Genomic DNA, 22,089 nt, shown 5'->3' on the forward strand with positions numbered 1-22,089 from the left:
GTTTATAACGCAGAGCAGTGAAAATAAAATAATCACTTTTTTTCCTCAAAAATGATAATTTAGCCCGCTATGTTTTATTTTCTCAAGGGTAACAGGAGAATTTGGACCACAAAAGTTGTTGTGCAAGTTGTCCTGAGTACGATGATACCCCATATGTGGGGGGAACCACTGTTTGTGCACATGGGAGAGCTCGGAAGGGAAGGAGCGCCATTTTGGAATGCAGACTTTGATGGAATGGTCTGTGGGCGTCATGTTGCATTTGCAGAGCCCCTGATGGGCCAAACAGTGGAAACCCCACACAAGTGACCCCATTTTGGAAGCTAGACCCCTAAAGGAGCTTATCTAGATATGTGGTGAGCACTTTGAACCCCCAAGTGCTTCACAGAAGTTTATAACGCAGAGCCGTGAAAATAAAAAAAAGTCTTTTTGTTTTCCACAAAAGCGATTTTTTTTTTTAGCCCCCAATTTTTTTATTTTCCCAAGGGTAACAGGAGAAGTTAGACCCCCAAAGTTGGTAATGGTGGAAACCCCTCAATTCTTGCTCCAACCCTAATCCCAACACACCCCAACCCTAATCCTAATTCTAACCCTAATCCTAATTCCAACCCTAATCCTAATTCCAACCCTAATTCCAACCCTAACCCTAATTCCAACCCTAACCCTAATTCTAGCCCTAACCCTAGCCCTAACCCTAATTCCAACCATAACCCTAGCCCTAACGGAAAAATGAAAAAAAAAAATATTTTCTTTATTTCATTATTTCATTATGTTTGCCTAACTAAGGGGGTGACAAACGGGGGGGGGGTTATTTATTTATTTTTTTATTTTGATCACTAAGGATCTGCCAGCCGGCAGATTCACGGCGGGCGCACTGCGCATGCGCCCGTCATTTTCTTCCGGATCCAACATGGCGGTGCCCACCGGAGGACGCCGGTGGGACAGAGGACCACCGGGAGGGAATCCAGGACCCCCAGGAGGTACGAGGGGGGATCGGGGACCCTATTTCTCTCTCCTCTGATGTGCGATCACATCAGAGGAAAGAGAAATTAAATGCAAAATCGTGGCTTTTTTTTTGCGATCGCCGCTATAGGGTTAATAACGGCGATCGCAAAAGCGGGGTCTATAAAAACCGACCCGATTCATGTTCTCTGTGGTCTCGGCTACACCCGGCAGCCGAGACCCCGGAAAAAATCCAACACTGGGGGGCGCTATTTACTTTCTCCACAGCGCCGTGAATTAACTGCGCTGTGGTTTAAGTGGCCTTAATTACCGCCGTTAAAAGGCGTATTGGCGGTCGTTAAGGGGTTAATAGAGGGGATCCCATGTTCAACACTCAAAGTAGAAAACAAAGACTACTATAGTATCAAGAACCAGACAGCTTTCCTGCATCTGGATGTAAGCAAAAACGTTTGACCTACTGACAACAAGCAGCGGTAACAGATACACCTAATTTATTAAGTGGCCTCATAATGAATTGTCATCATACCCAGCGAGTCCCTTCATGGAGACTCGAGTGCAATTCTGGGAATTGTATTTATGAACTAGGAGACCCAGAATGAACAGAACTACAGACTCTTAGCCCAAACCTATCATTACTTAATGCTTGGTGTGCGTCTAAAAGAATAAAAATGCAGCGGGTGAAATAAGTATTGAACACATCACCAATTTTCCAAGTAAATATATTTATGAAGGTCCTATTGACATGAAATTCTCACCAGATGTCGATAACAACACATCCAATTCACACAGGTAAAGAAATCAGACCATAGGTGTCCATAAATTAAGTTATGTATAATAATGAGAAATGACACAGGAAAACTGTATTGAACACATGAAGAAAGAGTGGTGCAAAAAGCCATGGAAAGTCATGACATCATCTTAAATCTACCAGTAGTTAGAAAGCAATTCTGCCACTTAGTGAAAAATAATAACAGCTGGTTCATCTGGTGGCTTATAAAAAGGTGCCTAATTACCAAGGTGCCAGGCAAGAAATGAGTAAAACCAGTGAGTTTTCTCAAGACCTTTGCAACCTTATTGTTGCAAAACATACTGATGGCATTGGTTACAGAAGAATTTGTAAATTACTGAAGATTCCAGTGAGCACTCTTGGGGTCATAATCTGGAAGTGAAAAGAATATAATTTCAGATAGAGGAGTAAAAAGAATTATCAAAAGAGTTGACCTGGAATCAGCAGGTACAATTGTTTCAAAGGAAACAATATATACTCAACCTCCATGGCCTGTATGCACGCTCACCACTCAAGACTTCATTGCTGAACAAAATGTTCAAGTGTATTTAAAGTTTCCTAAAAATCATTTAGAGAAGCCAGTGAAATACTCAGAGAAAAAAATGGCTTGAGAATGTATTCACCTCCTTGGAATTTTTCGTGTTTTGCTACCTCACAACCTGGAATTTCACTGTTTTTTGGGGGCTTTGTATCAGTTCATGTAAAGAATATGCGTACAACTATGAACATTTGGTTTTCTTTTTATTGTAAAGCAAACAAATAGGACAAAATAACTGAAAATGACAGTGTGCATAACTATTCACTCCCCCTAAAGTTTGTACAGCCTCCTTTCGCGGCAATTACAGCTGCAAGTTGATTTGGATAAGGCTCTATGAGCTTTCCACATCTTGCCTGGGATTTTTGCCCATTCCTCAAGGCAAAACTGCTCCAGATCCTTCAAGTTAAATGGTTTCCTCTGGTGAACAGCAATCTTCAAGTCTGACCACAGATTATCCATTGGATTAAGGTCTGGGCTTTGACTAGACCACTCCAAAACATTTACACATTTCCCCTTTAACCACTCGAGTGTTGATTAAGAAGTATGCTTTGGAACATTGTCTTATTAGAACCTTAACCTCCTTCCCAGTCTCAAATCACTGACAGACAAACAGATTTTGCTCAAGAATATCCCTATATTTTGCACTATCCATCTTCCCCTCAACTCGTACCATTTCACGGTCTCTGCTACCAAAAAACATTCCCACAGTATGATGTTGCGACCACCATGTTTCACTGTGGGGATGGTGTTCTTTGGGTGATGTGCTGTGTTGATTTGGTGCCAGACTTAGTGTTTACCTTCCTCTAATACATTTGTGGAATCTCCCACATGTCTTTTGGCAAACTCAAAAAGAGCTTTACAATTTTTGTGTAAGTGAAGGCTTTTTTTCTGCCCACTCTTCCATAAAGGCCACCACTATGGAGTATACAGCTTATTGTGGTGACATGATTGGATACTCCAGTCTCTGCTTGGGAACTCTGCAGCTCTTTCAGAGTTACCTTTGGTCTCTGTGCTGCCTCTCTGATTAATGCCCTCCTTGCCCGGGTTGAGAGCTTTGGAAGGTGGCCTTGTCTTGGCAGGTTTGTGTGGTACCATGCTCTTTCCATTTGATGATAATGGATTTGATGGTGCTCTGGGGGATCTTCAGTCAGGGTTGGACTATAAAAAAATCCCACTCCAACACTGACTTGTACTTCTCAAAAACTTTGATGTGCAGCATCTGAAACAATGGATAATGGAATCCTGTGCTAGAATTTCTTCTGCGGTGTTGCTATCAATGTGTCAAGATTGGGAGAAGAGGGTTGCATTGACAATCCAACACAATGGGCAGCACTTTGAACACATTTTATAAGTGGTCATAAACTTGTAAATAACTCATGAAAGAATAAAGTTACATTAAAACCAATCACACCATTGTTTTTCTTGTGAAATTTTCAATAAGTTTGATGTGACACATGACCCTCTTCCCACCCATCTTGAAACGTTTCCCCACTCCCATATAGTAATGTGCCACAAACAGGAAGTTGATATCACCAGCCATTCACATTTTATTTAGGTGTAGCCATATAAATGGCCCACCCTGTATATATATTTATATATTTTAGACCACTGTAGTGTAATAATGTATATTTCATGTTGCTGCATTATTTATATAATAGGTGTTGTTATGTTTCTTAGCCATGTATTTGGTAGGGACAGTGCAGTTTGGGTTATGGTCACTAGCTAGGGGCACTGAGTCCACTACTCGGTAGATATAGCTGTAGTACACACAAGTTAACTGTAGGAGGGGTTAGATGGGGAATAAGCCTGGAAGGTCTTCCTGTATTAGTCAGTCGGGGGACTGACCCCTGTATGCTCAGGTTAAAGTGTAAGCCCAGTCATCCAGGGGGTACATAGAGAAGAAAAAGGTACAGCAGAACCAGCAGTAGAGAGGAAAAGAAGGAAATAGAGGAAGATTGAAGATCACCATAAAAGTGTACGGACAGGTCACTCCAGATTGGGGTGGATAGTAGAGTTGAGCGACTTTTGGTTTTTTATGGTCGAGTTTTGTTTCGTGAAACCCGACTTTTCCAAAAGTCGGGTCGAGCAAGATCGGCCGATTATAGGGAAAAGTCGGTCGTCCCAAAACACGAAACCCAATGTAAGTCAATGGGGAATAAAAGTCGGCAGTGAGAGGAGGACAGGAAACACACCTACAGTGCTCATTTGAATGCCAAAAGCATCAATTCTTCTTACTTAAGCTGGTCAACCTTAATTAACTTCATAATACAAGTTACGCACTGAAAAATGGGGGTTATTTGGCTAAAGTTGTGGGGGGGTAGGGCTGGCTCCAGGTTTTCATGTGCCCTGGGCGAAAGAGCGCCCCTTTAACACATAATACCACAACTCATCATGCTCCGATACGGCAGAGAAATAGCGGTATAGTACAATGAAAAATACTTCACTTTTTACATCTCATGACGAGGCCCATCTATTTCTCCATACAAAATCATTGGTCCCATATAATGTTTGAAACAGTATATGATGAGCTCCACATAATGCTACAGTATATGTTGGTCCCCATGGATGAAGCTCCACTGTCTTATGGGCCCAAATAATGCTCCAAACATAATGGGCCCCATTTCTAATGCTCTAGTGTATAATGGGCCCTGTAAATGCTGCTCCAGTGTCTGATGTCCACCTTTGGAATGTTCCAGTGTATGGTGGGCCCCATCTATCATTCTCCAGAGTATAGTGCTCCCCAAAAATTGCTGTCCCAACATTGAAAGCAATCAAATAAGTCTCCTCGCTAGGGAATCCCAGTACTAGTCTGGACTCCTCGTCGTCCCCATCTTCCATCTCACTGCACAGTATTTCAACCTTGCAAGTGCTGTGATCCTGAGCAAGCAGGGGGGGCCCACTCGTTGGCGACGGCTCTGGCACAGGGCCCCTGATAGTACGGTGGTGTGTCTGATGGCGGGTGGGCCGAACCTGCACTTTCATCTGCAGCTTGCTCTTTGTCACCGTGTAAGATGGAACTGTATATGGGAAGGGTAACCTGAGTTTCATCAGGGTCAGATTCAGGCCGGGTAGCGTGCGAGGGGAATGTAGTGGTCTGGGTCAGTGTACCAGTAGATTCATCGAGCAGTGGCTGGGCATCAGTGCACTTGTGTCGCCCCCAGGAGTACGGTCGCCACAGTGGCATTGCCTTCCTCCTAGGGAGTGTGATGTCATGCTTGGGAGCAACGAAGGATCTCTCTCTAGCAGGTTAACTGATTGGGCGGCGTTATTCCCACGAGTCATGACCCTCCAAACAGCGTTCATGAAGGCAAAGTGTTTGTTTTACGTGGGCAGTATGGTTGCAAAGCTGAACCTTAAAGGAATGTCCAGAAGGGCACCACCAGGAGTGGAGCCTACGGCGTAATTTGACTCAACACGGGCAACCTCAACCATGCCAGCTACAGAACAGATGCACACATTGCAAGCTTAATTCCGTTAACGAACGAGACTCTGTCATGCCCCGCGGTCCGAGTCCGGCTTACTAGAGGGACACGTGAAGCTCTGGCACATGAGATTGGCCAATAACTGGTGTGTCATGCCCTTACATGTCCGTGGCTGCATGTGCGCTACACTGAAAAGGCCAGTGTTTGTCGCTTACAGGTGCAGATAACCCGCTGAACAACGTTAGTGATGGGGATCACTGATTACAATTATTACTCGCGAACGATGATTTCCCAGTAAGTGCAGGTCAACCGCAGTTCCGGAATTAGGCCTAACCGTCATTCCTGAAAAAAATGAAAAACTTACGTGTGCAAACCACAGGTGCTGTAGCTTGCTTAACAGCTCGCCAGCCGTTCTCACGCCCAGTATGGGTTACACGTGATTGCACAAAGGTGAGAAAGGGTACCATATCCCCGGATAACATGTATGGATAGCGTACACATTCAAAAGATATGTCTATACATCAGGAGGCAGGCTCAGACGGTGTTAGGCCCAGTATGGATTGCACGTGATTGCACAAAGGTGAAAAAGGGTACCATATCCCCGGATAACATGTATGGATAGCGTACACATTCAAAAGATATGTCTATACATCAGGAGGCAGGCTCAGACGGTGTAAGGCCCAGTATGGCTTGCAAGTGATTGCACAAAGGTGAGAAAGGGTACCGTATCCCCGGATAACATGTATGGATAGCGTACACATTCAAAAGATATGTCTATACATCAGGAGGCAGGCTCAGACTGTGTAAGGCCCAGTATGGCTTGCAAGTGATTGCACAAAGGTGAGAAAGGGTACCGTATCCCCGGATAACATGTATGGATAGCGTACACATTCAAAAGATATGTCTATACATCAGGAGGCAGGCTCAGACGGTGTAAGGCCCAGTATCGCTTGCAAGTGATTGCACAAAGGTGAGAAAGGGTACCGTATCCCCGGATAACATGTATGGATAGCGTACACATTCAAAAGATATGTCTATACATCAGGAGGCAGGCTCAGACGGTGTAAGGCCCAGTATGGCTTGCACGTGATTGCACAAAGGTGAGAAAGGGTACCGTATCCCCGGATAACATGTATGGATAGCGTACACATTCAAAATATATGTCTATACATCAGGAGGCAGGCTCAGACGGTGTTAGGCCCAGTATGGATTGCACGTGATTGCACAAAGGTTAGAAAGGGTACCGTATCCCCGGATAACATGTATGGATAGCGTACACATTCAAAATATATGTCTCAGGAGGCAGGCTCAGACGGTGTTAAGCCCAGTATGGATTGCACGTGATTGCACAAAGGTTAGAAAGGGTACCGTATCCCCGGATAACATGTATGGATAGCGTAGACATTCAAAATATATGTCTCAGGAGGCAGGCTCAGACGGTGTCAGGCACAGTATGGATTTGACGGCCCAGACTACACAGCGGAGGAGCAGGGAGAGGTAAAGATTGCAAATGCTGGGGCCCTGCCCAAGCAAGGGGGGCCCACTCGTGGGCGTCGGTACTGGCACTGGGCCCCTCATAGTACGGCGGTGTGTCTGACGGCGGGTGTGCACCACCACCGTCAGAGACACTTGATTGCACTATGAGGAACCCTGTGCCAGTGCCCGCGCCCAAGAGTCAGCCTACCCACCTGTCCAGGGCAACGGCACTCGCACGGTGTCGTGCGCTAGGTGGTGACCCCGGCCATGGGGGGGGAGGCAGCACAGTTAGGGATTTTTAGAAAGTGGCATATGTTGATGTTGGACATTCAGCTGATGCAAAAGGCGAAATAGGTCAAGTCCCAGGATAGAGGTGGACCAAAGCAAGCCATTTTTCTGTCACCCTATGTGTCATCAGGGGAAGGTGGGACAAAATCCTTGGAAACCCATGCATGGTTCATTTTAATGAAGGTTAGATCATCCACATTTTGGGTTGACAGACGGGTCCTTTTTTCTGTCAGGATTGATCCAGCTGCACTGAAGACTCTTTCCGATAGCACACTTGCAGCTGGGCAAGCGAGCTCCTGTAAGGCATATTGTGCCAATTCAGGCCAGGTGTCCAGTTTAGCAGCCCAATGGTCAAAGGGGAAGGACCTGTGTGGGAGAACATCGATATGGGAGGAAAAGTAGTTTGTAACCATAGTTGACAACTGCTGTCTCCTGTCACTTTCCATCGATGCTGTATTACCAGTTGTGTGAGCGGTACTTGAAAAATCAGTCCACAACATTGTCATGAAACCCCTGTCTCCAACGCCACTTCTGCTGTGTGCACCATGAACACCTCTGCCAAGCTGCCCCCGGCCCGTACGGCTCGTGTGAGAACCATCACCGCTGCTGTGTGCTGGGAATGCCTCAAGCAACCGATTTACCAGAGTTGCTTGTTTATTAGCCAATATTAGGTCAAGGTTCTCCTGTGGCATGATGTTTTGTAATTTGCCTTTATAGCGTGGATCCAGGATGCTGGCCAACCAGTAGTCGTCATCGTTCATCATTTTGGCAATGCGGGGGTCCCTTTTTAGGATCCGCAAGGCATAATCTGACATGTGGGCCAATGTTCCCGGTGTCAATGATGCACTGCGAGTGCTGGTTGGAGGAGCACTTTCTGGCAAATCCACATCCCTCCAGTCACGCACAAACCCTGTACCAGACCTTGCCACGCCAACATTTTCACTTGCCCCACGAGATGCATCCTCCTCCCCTAAGTAATCATCCCCATCATCATCCTCCTTCTCCTCTTCTTCCTCCAACTCGTCCAGGAGAGGTCCCTGAGCAGACAATGGCTGAATGTCATCAAGGATTCCCTCCACCTCTTCCTCCTCGTCAACATTGGCTGCAGACGCCTGCTCCTTAAGGTGCGTCAAAGTTTGCATGAGCAGACGCATAAGTGGGATGCTCATGCTTAGGATGGCGTCGTCTGCGCTTACCAGCTGTGTGCATTCCTCAAAACAATGAAGGACTTTACAGAGGTCTTTCAGCTTCGACCACTGCACACCTGTCAACTCCATGTCTGCTCTCAAAGTGCCTGGCCGTGTATCCCCCCACAAATGCATTATGGCCTGCCTCTGCTCGCACAGCCGCTCCACCATGTGCAGGGTGGAGTTCCACCTTGTTGCAATGTCGATAATGATGCGGTGGTTGGGAAGGTGGAGCAATCGCTGCAGCTTCTGCATACGAACGGAGTGTAGAGGCGACCGGCGGATGTGCGCGCACAGTCTTCGCACCTTATGGAGCAGGGCTGTTAACTCCGGATAATTTTTGAGGAAGCACTGCACCACCAGGTTCAAGGTGTGATCCAAGCAAGGTATGTGGCTGAGTTTTGAAAGGGCTATGGCTGCCACAAAATTACGGCCGTTATCACTAACTACCTTGCCTGCCTCAAGATGTACACTGCCCAGCCATGACTCAGTTTGTCGCTTCAAGTACTCGGCCAGCACCTCGACGGTGTGTCTGTCGCCCAAACACATCATCTGCAACACAGCCTGCTGACGCTTTCCACTAGCTGCTCGATAGGGGGACACCTCGTGTGCAACAGTGGCAGCTGCAGATGGAGTGCTCGTACGACTGTGCTCTGTGGACGAGCTTTCGCTTCTGGAGGAGGAGGAGGAGGAGGAGGGTGGAACGCCTACAGCCAACTGTTTCCTATACCGTGGGCTAGGCAGCACTGTCCCACCACCGCTGTCCCCTGTGGACCCTGCATCCACCACATTAACCCAGTGCGCAGTGATGGACACGTAACGGCCCTGGCCATGCCGACTGGACCATGCATCAGTTGTGAGGTGCACCTTTCCACTCACTGACTGCTTGAGTGCATGGACAATGCGGTCTTTCAAATGATGGTGGAGGGCTGGGATGGCTTTGCGAGAGAAGAAGTGGCGACTGGGTAGGTCATAGCGTGGTACTGCATAGGCCATGAGTTCGCGGAAAGCTGCGCTTTCCACCAACCGATAGGGCATCATCTCAAACGAGATTAGTTTGGCAATGTGGGCGTTCAAACCCAGTGTACGCGGATGAGAGACTGAGTACTTTCTTGACCTACTCATAGTGTCTGGGAGGGTGAGCTGGACTTGAGAGCTGCATATGGTGGAAGTAGCGGTGGACAGGGCGGACTGAGAGAGGGTTGATGATGGTGATGGAGTTGGTGTTCTTTCTGATGGCCTAGATTCAGTATTTTGTTGATATAACAGTGGGATTCCCTGACTGCTGTGGCCTTGCAACGACACCTCAACATTTGCTGCTGTGCTAACCGGTGGGCTTACAGTGGGGGAAACAATGTAGCGTTGCTGACTACCTTCTTTGTGATCAGTTGCACATGTGGCACTTGAGGTTTGGTGTTGTGTCCACGCTTGCAAGTGCATGGTGGTTAAATGTCTAAGCACGCAACTGGTATTCAAATTTTTCAGATTTTTCCCTCGGCTAAAGGTCTTTGCGCACTTCTTACAGATAACCTTGGCCTGATCATGAGGATTTTGTTCAAAAAAGTGCCACACTGCACTCTTCCTACTTTGGCAGACATTTTGTGGCCTAGCACGCTGTGATGTTTTGACCCTCTGGACAAGCTGTCCAGCAACTCTTTTGATTTTTGGAACCTGTCTTTGGAGTGCTCCGGGCCTGCCAGATAACAGCTGTTGCGATGTTGATGTCTGCTGTGGATGCTCCTCATCTGAGCTATTGGAAGCAGCACCCTCTTCCCCCAATGGATGCCAATCTGGGTCAACAACTGGGTCATCCATCACCTCCTCTTCAATGTCATGTGCACCTTCCTCTGCGTCACCGTGTATGGTGGTATAGTGTGCGGGAAGGGGCACCTGAGTCTCATCAGGGTCAGAATCTGGCTCTGTACACTGCGAGGACAATGTAGTGCTCTGAGTGAATGTACCAGCAGAATCATCCATCAGCGGCTGTGCATCAGTGCACTCCATGTCAGATTCATCTTGGCCTGGGTAATTCACCATTTCACTTGATAATCCAGGCATGGTATGTGAAAACAGCTCCATGGAGTAATCAGTAGTATGGCCTGCGTCATCCTTCAATCTTGGTTGTGGTGAAGGACACAAGGAAAGGTGTGGTTCATGAACATGAGCCTCCAATGACGACTCAGTGCTTTTACTTTTTGCAACTTCAGAAGAGGAGGCGATAGAGCTGGAGGCTGAGTCAGCAATGTAAGACAAAACTTTTTCCTGATGCTCTGGCGTTAAAAGCGGTTTGCCAACTCCTAGAAAACTAAGCCTTCGAAGCCTTATGGAGCCAGATGATGACGCAGGCTCAACACCTCCTGCATTCGGTCCTATTTTGCCACTACCATCAGATCCACCACCAACACCATCATTACCAGCTGCCAACCCCCGCCCAATTCCACGGCCTCTTCCACCAGCCTTCCTCATTTTTGGTAGAAATGTAGACAAAATCCTACAAACTATATAGTAATGTAAAACAAGGTACAAGGTGTCTATAGGACAGGGGAGATTTAGATTTTCTGCAGACACTTGTGGACACTGGACACTTGGATTGTGTGAGGCCCACTGAATATCACAGCGCTATATCACAGGCTCGATGGCACAGGTGTGAAAAAAGTGACTACAGGATAAGGGAGATTTTGAATTTCTGCAGACACTTGTGGACACTGGACACTTTTGGATTGTGTGAGGCCCAATGAATATCAGAGCGCTATGTCACAGGCTCGATGGCACAGGTGTGAAAAAAGTGACTACAGGATAAGGGAGATTTTGAATTTCTGCAGACACTTGTGGACACTGGACACTTTTGGATTGTGTGAGGCCCACTGAATATCAGAGCGCTATGTCACAGGCTCGATGGCACAGGTGTGAAAAAAGTGAATTGTAGAATTGGGCAGAATAGGAATCTCCCTAGAGTGTAGGTCTGTAAGAACGGAACAAGTCCTCCACTTATCCTTCCACAGTGACACACAGATAGCTTCACTGTGGCTGTGATAACAGCCGTTACACGGTACTGTGTGAGGAGCGTACACCGCTGTATGGTGTGAATAAATGCACGCTCAGTACCTTAGCAGGACAAAAAAAAAAATTGGGATTGCTTTTAAAAAAGCAGTTTGCAGAGCAGTGGGGAAACAGCAATGCAGCTGTCAGGAAGCCTTAGAAGGCAGCCTAACAACCAACACCGCTGATCCACCACAATATAGCCTCCCCTTGCACTGCACACACAGTGACTGGTGTGTTGCACAGGCAAAATCGCTAGCAGCAGAAGCAGTTTTTTTGTCTTCTTCCCTGCCTAACACTCTCCCTACAGAATCAGCAACCTCTCCCTATGCTAAGATCGGCAGAAGTAAGATGGCGGTCGGCGTGCACGCCCTTTTATAACCCCTGTGACGCCCACCAAAGCAAACCAATCACTTGCATGCCCTTCTGAAAGATGGTGGCGACCCCTGCCTATGTCATCACGTTGCCCACAGTGTCCGTGGATCCTGATTGGCTGAAAAAGAGCGCTAAACAAACTTTTGAAACGCGACTTTGGCGCGTAAGTCGCCGACCTCGTGGCCGACCTCATCCTAGGGTCGGGTTTCGTTTCATGAAACCCAACTTTGCCAAAAGTCGGCGACTTATGAAATTGTTCGACCGGTTTCGCTCAACTCTAGTGGATAGCTACGTGGGCTGAATCTCTGATGTCCGGGGCGAAACGGGCAGGAGAGCGCTTCACAGTTGAGACGCTTTACAGGGATACTGAGGAGCCGTTTGAGACGCTCCGTCCCATGGAAACACTTAGTGATGCAAGGAACCGTGAAGGGAAAGATGAAGTAATGTGACGTCTTTACTGTGATGGAAATGCTGGAAACTACGTGGATATGCTGTGTCCTGAAGTAAATAAATTTGTTCAGTTAAGAGTTGCCATGGACTGTGTCTCTATTCATTGGGATCCAGGATCAGCTTCAAGTCAGCGCAGCAAAGAAGACGCTGACAGCACCGTGAGAACTGATCGGGGCCGGCATCATCACCCGGCGCACCCGGGCAAGTGCCGGGGTCCTGGCAGTATGGGGGGCCCACTCACGCTGTCTGGGATACCCGCCGCCACACCCCCCATGCACCGACCCCATCCTCGCCCTCCCAGAGACTCACCGCAGCCAGCAATTAGTCATCGCTGGGCTGTTATCCACTGGCACCGGACCTGTGATGAGGTCACAGGAGGGGAGGAGTCAGGGGTCACATGATCAGAAGTCTCAGTGTCTCCAGGACTCTGCTGTGCTGGTGGTCGTCATGGTGCTGATGAGGGAAGTTTATGTGTGGGGTCAGGAGGGGTTTACAGGGGGGATGTAGCAGAGCTGTGTGTACAGAGCAGAGCTGTGTGTGTACGGAGCAGAGCTGTGTGTGTACGGAGCAGATCCGTGTGTGTACAAAGTGGAGCCGCGGGTGTACAAGGTGTGCGGAGCGGAGACGGATGTGTACGAGGTGTACAGAGCGGAGCCATGTGTGTACGAGGTGTACCGGTGTGTAGCTGTGTGTGTACGAGGTGTGCGGAGTGGAGCCGTGTGTACGAGGTGTACACAGCGGAGCCATGTGTGTACGAGGTGTTCGGAGCGGAGACGGATGTGTACGAGGTGTGGGGAGCGGAGCCGCATGTGTAGGAGGTATGGGGAGCGGAGCCGCGTGTGTACGGAGCAGAGCTGCGCGATTACAAGGTGTACGGAGCGGAGCCTTGTGTGTACGAGGTAGACCGAATGGTGCACTGTTTGTACAAAATGTACCGAGCTGAGCCGTGTGTTAACAGAGCGGGGCAGAGCCGGGTGTGTACGGGGTGTACAGAATGAAGCCGCGTGTGTATGGAGCGGAGCCGTGTGTGTACGGAGCAGAGCCGTGTCTGTACAAGGTGTATGGAGTGGAGCCGTATGTGTATGAGACATACAAACCGGAACCATGTGTGTATGTGGTGTGCGGAGCTATGCGTGTACGAGGTGTATGGTGGGGAGCATTCATACCTCCCAACCGTCCCGAATCCAGCGGGACAGTCGCGATTTTGAGAGAGAGACTGCCCCAGCCAGGAGCTTACTTTTCCTGTGGACACAGAAGTACACGGCGGAGCCCCAAGGAGCACTTCAAAACTCACATGTGACGTTCTACTGGAAGTGACGTGCTGGAAGCTGACCGGAAATTAGGTAATTTCGGGAGGAGATTTTGACGGAACCATGGAGGCACTTCAGGGAATGCTTCGGATCCATCAGGGAATGCTTCAGATGCATCAGAGTGTCCTCCGACAGCGCGAACAGTGGGATCGCCTTGAAATCGGGGATGCTGGCCATGTGAGCGGATCATGTTATGTCCTGCATCGGGAGGCTCAAGTGGGCACTACAATGTGAGCTGGACTGCTATGTGGTATCTTTATAGAATATTTCTTTCTTTCTCTGCTTCTTTCTCTCTATGTTCTTTCTTTCTCTGTTCTTTCACGTTAATCTGTTCTTTTCTTTCTCTCTGTTCTTTCTTTCTCTCTCTGTTCTCTTTCTCTCCCCTCTTTCTTTCTCTCTGTTCTTTCTCTCTCTCTGTTCTTTCTTTCCTCTCTTTCTCTCTCTCTGTTCTTTCTTTCCCTTTCTCTGTTCTTTCTCTCTCCTTTCTTTCTTTCTTTCCCATCTTTCTTTCTCTCTCTCTGTTCTTTCTTTCACCTCTTTCTTTCTCTCTGTTCCTTCCCTTCTTTCTTTCTCTCTACCACTCTGTTCTTACTTTCTTTCCTCTCTTTCTTTTTTCTCTATCTGTTGTTTTTTCTGTGCACTCTTTCTTTCTCTCTCACTGTTTCTTTTTTTTTCCCCCTCTTTCTTTCTTTCTCTCACTGTTCTTTTTTCTGTCCACTCTTTCGTTCTCTCTGTTCTTTTTCTTTCTTTCTCTCTGTTCTTTCTTTCCCCTCTCTTTCTCTCTTTCTTTCTCTCTCTGTTATTTCTTTCTTTCCCCTCTTTCTTTCTCTTTCTCTCTATTCTTTCTTTCGCTCTGTTCTTTCTTTCTTTCTTTTTCTTTCCCCTCTTTCTTTCTTTCTCTCTGTTCTTTCTCTCTCTGTTCTTTCTTTCCTCTCTTTCTCTCTCTCTGTTCTTTCTTTTTTCCTCTTTCTGTCTCTCTTTTCTTTCTTTCCCTCTTTCTCTCTGTTCTTTCTTTCCTCTCTTTCTGTCTCTGTTCTTTCTTTCTCTTTCTTTCTATCTTTGTTCTTTCTTTCTCTTTCTTTCTCTCTCTCTGTTCTTTGTTTCCCATATTTTTTTCTCTTTCTCTCTGTTCTTTCTTTCGCTCTGTTCTTTCTTTCTCTCTCTTTCTTTCCCCTCTTTCTGTCTCTTTCTTTCTTTCTCTGTTCTTTATTTCTTTCCCCTCTTTCTATCTCCCTCTCTGTTCTTTTTTCCCTCTTTCTTTCTCTCTCTGTTCTTTTTTTCTGGCTACTCTTTCTTTCTCTCTGTTCTTTCTTTCTTTTTCTTTTTTTTCTTTCTTTCCCCTTCTCTGTTTTTTCTTTCTTTCTTTCTTTCTTTCTTTCTTTCTTTCCCCTTCTCTGTTCTTTCTTTCTTTCTTTCTTTCCCCTTCTCTGTTCTTTCTTTCTTTCCCCTCTGTCTTTCTCTCTCTGCTCTGTTCTTTCTCATCTTTCTTTCATACGTACTCTACTAATCAATAGCCTCCTTCACATGAACATGTTTTGTCACAGAGCGTGTCCGTGTGGATCACATGCGTGTCCGTGTGATCCAAATGGAGACAATTCCGTTTTTGGCCAGCACCATGGATGCCACACGCCATGAATCGTGGTATGTGTTAAAGGGGGGGCCCACTGAGACTCTTTCGCCCGGGGCCCTCAAAAACCTGGAGCCGGCCCTGGTACTGATGGTACCATGCAAGAGAAGAGGTACAGTTTTCTTGTAGAGGGAAACTAGGGTATACAATGCCCGAGTTACTCAGCCACGACTACTGCCCTGGCTGACCTTTACAATAAAAATTTGCTGTCATCTACAAGGATGATGAAAAGAGGGTGGACATTTCAGCAAGTCAATGATCCCAAACACACAGCCAACTCTCAATTGGTTTCAGAGAAAGAAAATAAAGCTGCTAGAATGAACCAGCCGATCACCGGACCTGAATACAATAGAAAGTTCATGAAAGCTAGTAAAGCTCAGAGTTCATAGAAGGAGCCAGAGGTGTATATTGATTTTCTGGTACCCAGGGCAAGAATTCAGTTTAGCACCCCCCAAGTTCATATGCAATTTGAACACTTAGTCACGTACCGATGAGCTGCTCGCCCTAATTCTCTCAGTGTGAAAAACTGAGAGAAGCGGGAAGAGAAGCTCGTTGTCACGTAATGGTAAGAATGAAAATTGCATATGAGTGAATTGGTCATGTGATGATTGGTGGAACAAGCACGCAGAGCTGAATCCTAACAGTGAGGTTATTAAACTCTGTTAGGGTTGGCTACAGGGCTTCATTTTATAATTAAAAGGTGCGTCCAGGTTTGAGATGAAAGTCTGCAGTCACTCTATGTGACTGCAGGCTTCTGAATTTTCACAGCACATACATGTTAGGGTTAGAACAAGATCAGGGGTACCTCTCTCATTCTGGTTCCAGAACTGCCGGGACTGTCACCAATGTTGCAAGGGGGAAGACTTCCTGAGAGGGACCATCCCTTATATGTGACTGAGGTAGGCAGGGCAGAGTTAAAAAGCGCCACTTGCAGGAAGAGGGTCAGCGTGCAGGCGAGAAACCGAAGCAGGCAGTCGGGTATAGTGATGACTATGAAGGCAGAATATCACGTGAGCGCAGGCTGACGTGACGGTTTACCTGGGTACAGGTCTGCTGCAAGTAGTCGATGGACAGCCTGTTCCCCACTATCCTCCGTACCAGGAGGTGACTCACAGACGAGACAAGAGACTGTAACGCTCTCGCCCCACTCTAGGCCGCAAGTGACTAGGCCAGAGCCCTTCAGCCACGTTCCCAATACACAGTGGAGTAAGCCTCACTCCAGCGGTTACCTGTACTGGAGTAGCACAGCATGTGGAGTTCCTGGGTACAGGAGCTTCCCGTGCCCTTCAGAGACTGTTCTCCTGCTCTGTGGATTGGAACCTGGTCCTCTACAGACTCCTCCGAGACATCACGTGCCGGTGCCACGGTTGGAGAACCGAGACGCTGCAATCAAGAAGACTACAGACTGATAAGTTTTTCCCTTTTCCTTCTGAACTATCGTTCGTTCCTGTCCTACCTCGTTCAAACTCCCTGTTCCATCCTTTGTCCTATTATACCCCTCCGTGCCCTGCCACTCCCTGCGTGGAGTGTATTTGTTAATAAAATCCTGTTAACTCTTGATCTGTCTTCTGTCCGTGATGACATCTCAAGTTCTCAGGTCCTGTCTATTGGCCATGACCCTTCCAGTCCACTAGATAGTATTTTTTGCCCTGTACCACCTTACACCCCACGATGGCATTCACCTCGTACTCGTCCGAGGACAAGCTTGATGTCCCGGTAGATGGCTCCGGAAACCGGGACATGTGAACAGGCTTGAGGAGGGACACGTGGAAGGTGTCAGTGATAGAGTTGAGCGAAACGGGTTGAAAAATTTCAAAAGTCGCCGACTTTTGGCAAAGTCGGGTTTCATAAAACGAAACCCGACCTTAGGATGAGGTCGGCCACGAGGTCGGCGAGTTACGCGCCAAAGTCGCGTTTCAAAAGTTTGTTTTGCGCTCTTTTTCAGGCAATCAGGATCCACGGACACTGTGGGCAACGTGATGACATAGGCACTGGTCACCACCATCTTTCAGAAGGGCATGCAAGTGATTGGCTTGCTTTGGTGGGCGTCACAGGGGGTATAAAAGGGCGTGCACGCCGACCGCCATCTTACTTCTGCCGATCTTAGTATAGGGAGAGGTTGCTGCTGATTCTGTAGGGAGAGCGTTAGGCAGGGAAGAAGACAAAAAAACTGCTTCTGCTGCTAGCGATTTGGCCTGCACAACACACCAGTCACTGTGTGTGCAGTGCAAGGGGAGGCTATATAGTGGTGTATCAGTGGTGTTGGTTGTTGGGCTGCCTTCTAAGGCTTCCTGACATTCCTGCATTGCTGTTTACCCACTGCTCCGCAAACTGCTTTTTTAAAAGCAATCCAATCTCCCTTATCCTCTAGTCACTTTTGTCACAGCTGTGCCATCGAGCCTGTCACATAGCGCTCAGATATCAGTGAGCCTCACACAATCCAAAAGTGTCCAGTGTCCAAAAGTGTGTGCAGAGATTCAAAATCTCCCTTATCCTCCAGTCACTTTTGTCACAGCTGTGCCATCGAGCCTGTCACATAGCGCTCAGATATCAGTGGGCCTCACACAATCCAAAAGTGTCCAGTGTCCAAAAGTGTGTGCAGAGATTCAAAATCTCCCTTATCCTCCAGTCACTTTTGTCACAGCTGTGCCATCGAGCCTGTCACATAGCGCTCAGATATTCATTGGGCCTCACACAATCCAAAAGTGTCCAGTGTCCAAAAGTGTGTGCAGAGATTCAAAATCTCCCTTATCCTCTAGTCACTTTTGTCACAGCTGTGCCATCGAGCCTGTCACATAGCGCTCAGATATCAGTGGGCCTCACACAATCCAAAAGTGTCCAGTGTCCAAAAGTGTGTGCAGAGATTCAAAATCTCCCTTATCCTCTAGTCACTTTTGTCACAGCTGTGCCATCGAGCCTGTCACATAGCGCTCAGATATCAGTGGGCCTCACACAATCCAAAAGTGTCCAGTGTCCACAAGTGTCTGCAGAAATTCAAAATCTCCCCTGTCCTATAGACACCTTGTACCTTGTTTTACATTACTATATAGTTTGTTGGATTTTGTCTACATTTCTACCAAAAATGAGGAAGGCTGGTGGAAGAGGCTGTGGAATTGGGCGGGGGTTGGCAGCTGATAATGATGGTGTTGGTGGTGGATCTGATGGTAGTGGCAAGAGCAAAATAGGACCGAATGCAGGAGGTGCTGACCCTGCGTCATCGTCTGGCTACATAAGGCCTCGAACGCTTAGTTTTCTAGGAGTTGGCAAACCGCTTTTAAAGCCAGAGCATCAGGAAAAAGTTTTGTCTTACATTGCTGACTCAGCCCCAGCTCTATCGCCTCCTCTTCTTCAGTTGTAAAAAGTAAAAGCACTGAGTCGTCATTGGAGGCTCATGTTCATGAACCACACCTTTCCTTGTGTCCTTCACCCCAACCAAGATTGAAGGATGACGCAGGCCATACTACTGATTACTCCATGGAGCTGTTTTCACATACCATGCCTGGATTATCAAGTGAAATGGTGAATTACCCAGGCCAAGATGAATCTGACATGGAGTGCACTGATGCACAGCCGCTGATGGATGATTCTGCTGGTACATTCACTCAGAGCACTACATTGTCCTCGCAGTGTACAGAGCCAGATTCTGACCCTGATGAGACTCAGGTGCCCCTTCCCGCACACTATACCACCATACACGGTGACACAGAGGAAGGTGCACATGACATAGAAGAGGAGGTGATGGATGACCCAGTTGTTGACCCAGATTGGCATCCATTGGGGGAAGAGGGTGCTGCTTCCAATAGCTTAGATGAGGAGCATCCACAGCAGACATCGACATCACAACAGCTGTTATCTGGCAGGCCCGGAGCACTCCAAAGACAGGTTCCAAACATCAAAAGAGTTGCTGGACAGCTTGTCCAGAGGGTCAAAAGATCACAGCGTGCTAGGCCGCAAAATGTCTGCCAAAGTAGGAAGAGTGCAGTGTGGCACTTTTTTGACCAAAATCCTCATGATCAGGCCAAGGTTATCTGTAAGAAGTGCGCAAAGACCTTTAGCCGAGGGAAAAATCTGAAAAATTTGAATACCAGTTGCATGCTTAGACATTTAACCAGCATGCACTTGCAAGCGTGGACACAACACCAAACCTCAAGTGCCACATGTGCAACTGATCACAACGAAGGTAGTCAGCAACGCTACATTGTTTCCCCCACTGTAAGCCCACCGGTTAGCACAGCAGCAAATGTTGAGGTGTCGTTGCAAGACCACAGCAGTCAGGGAATCCCACTGTTATATCAACGAAAGACTGATTCTAGGCCATCAGAAAGAACACCAACTCCATCACCATCATCAACCCTCTCTCAGTCCGCCCTGTCCACCGCTACTTCCACCATATGCAGCTCTCAAGTCCAGCTCACCCTCCCAGACACTATGAGTAGGTCAAGAAAGTACTCAGTCTCTCATCCGCGTACACTGGGTTTGAACGCCCACATTGCCAAACTAATCTCGTTTGAGATGATGCCCTTTCGGTTGGTGGAAAGCACAGCTTTCCGCGAACTCATGGCCTATGCAGTACCACGCTATGACCTACCCAGTCGCCACTTCTTCTCTCGCAAAGCCATCCCAGCCCTCCACCATCATGTGAAAGACCGCATTGTCCATGCACTCAAGCAGTCAGTGAGCGGAAAGGTGCATCTCACAACTGATGCATGGTCCAGTCGGCATGGCCAGGGCCGTTACGTGTCCATCACTGCGCACTGGGTTAATGTGGTGGATGCAGGGTCCACAGGGGACAGCGGTGGTGGGACAGTGCTGCCTAGCCCACGGTATAGGAAACAGTTGGCTGTAGGCGTTCGACCCTCCTCCTCCAGAAGCGAAAGCTCGTCCACAGAGCGCAGTCGTACGAGCACTCCATCTGCAGCTGCCACTGTTGCACACGATGTGTCCCCCTATCGAGCAGCTAGTGGAAAGCGTCAGCAGGCTGTGTTGCAGATGATGTGTTTGGGCGACAGACACACCGCCGAGGTGCTGGCCGAGTACTTGAAGCGACAAACTGAGTCATGGCTGGGCAGTGTACATCTTGAGGCAGGCAAGGTAGTTAGTGATAACGGCCGTAATTTTGTGGCAGCCATAGCCCTTTCAAAACTCAGCCACATACCTTGCTTGGCTCACACCTTGAATCTGGTGGTGCAGTGCTTCCTCAAAAATTATCCGGAGTTAACAGCCCTGCTCCAGAAGGTGCGAAGACTGTGCGCGCACATCCGCCGGTCGCCTGTACACTCCGTTCGTATGCAGAAGCTTTAGCGATTGCTCCACCTTCCCAACCACCGCCTCATTATCGACATTGCAACAAGGTGGAACTCCACCCTGCACATGGTGGAGCGGCTGTGCGAGCAGAGGCAGGCCATAATGCATTTGTGGGAGGATACACGGCCAGGCACTTTGAGAGCAGACATGGAGTTGACAGGTGTGCAGTGGTCGAAGCTGAAAGACCTTTGTAAAGTCCTTCAGTGTTTTGAGGAATGCACACGGCTGGTAAGCGCAGACGACACCATTCTAAGCATGAGCATCCCACTTATGCGTCTGCTCATGCAAACTTTGACGCACCTTAAGGAGCAGGCGTCTGCAGCCAATGTTGATGAGGAGGAAGAGGAGGAGGGAATCCTTGATGACATTCAGCCATTGTCTGCTCAGGGACCTCTCCTGGAAGAGGTGGAGGAAGAAGAGGAGGAGGAGGATGATGATGGGGATGATTACTTAGGGGAGGAGGATGCATCTCGTGGGGCAAGTGAAAATGTTGGCGTGGCAAGGTCTGGTACAGGGTTTGTGCGTGACTGGAGGGATGTGGATTTGCCAGAAAGTGCTCCTCCACCCAGCACTCGCAGTGCATCATTGACACTGGGAACATTGGCCCACATGTCAGATTATGCCTTGCGGATCCTAAAAAGGGACCCCCGCATTGCCAAAATGATGAACGATGACGACTACTGGTTGGCCAGCATCCTGGATCCACGCTATAAAGGCAAATTACAAAACATCATGCCACAGGAGAACCTTGACCTAATATTGGCTAATAAACAAGCAACTCTGGTAAATCGGTTGCTTGAGGCATTCCCAGCACACAGCAGCGGTGATGGTTCTCACACGAGCCGTACGGGCCGGGGGCAACTTGGCAGAGGTGTTCGTGGTGCACACAGCAGAAGTGGCGTTGGAGACAGGGGTTTCATGACAATGTTGTGGACTGATTTTTCAAATACCGCTCACACAACTGGTAATACTGCATCGATGGAAAGTGACAGGAGACAGCAGTTGTCAACTATGGTTACAAACTACTTTTCCTCCCATATCGATGTTCTCCCACACAGGTCATTCCCCTTTGACTATTGGGCCGTTAAACTGGACACCTGGCCTGAATTGGCCCAATATGCCTTACAGGAGCTCGCTTGCCCAGCTGCAAGTGTGCTATCGGAAAGAGTCTTCAGTGCAGCTGGATCAATCCTGACAGAAAAAAGGACCTGTCTGTCAACCCAAAATGTGGATGATCTAACCTTCATTAAATTAAAATGAACCACGCATGGGTTTCCAAGGATTTTGTCCCACCTTCCTCTGATGACACATAGGGTGACAGAAAAA

This window comes from Dendrobates tinctorius, unplaced genomic scaffold, assembly GCF_039654945.1.
Source record: "Dendrobates tinctorius isolate UK_male_01 unplaced genomic scaffold, ASM3965494v1 ptg000039l, whole genome shotgun sequence".
Classification (NCBI taxonomy): Eukaryota; Metazoa; Chordata; class Amphibia; order Anura; family Dendrobatidae; genus Dendrobates; species Dendrobates tinctorius.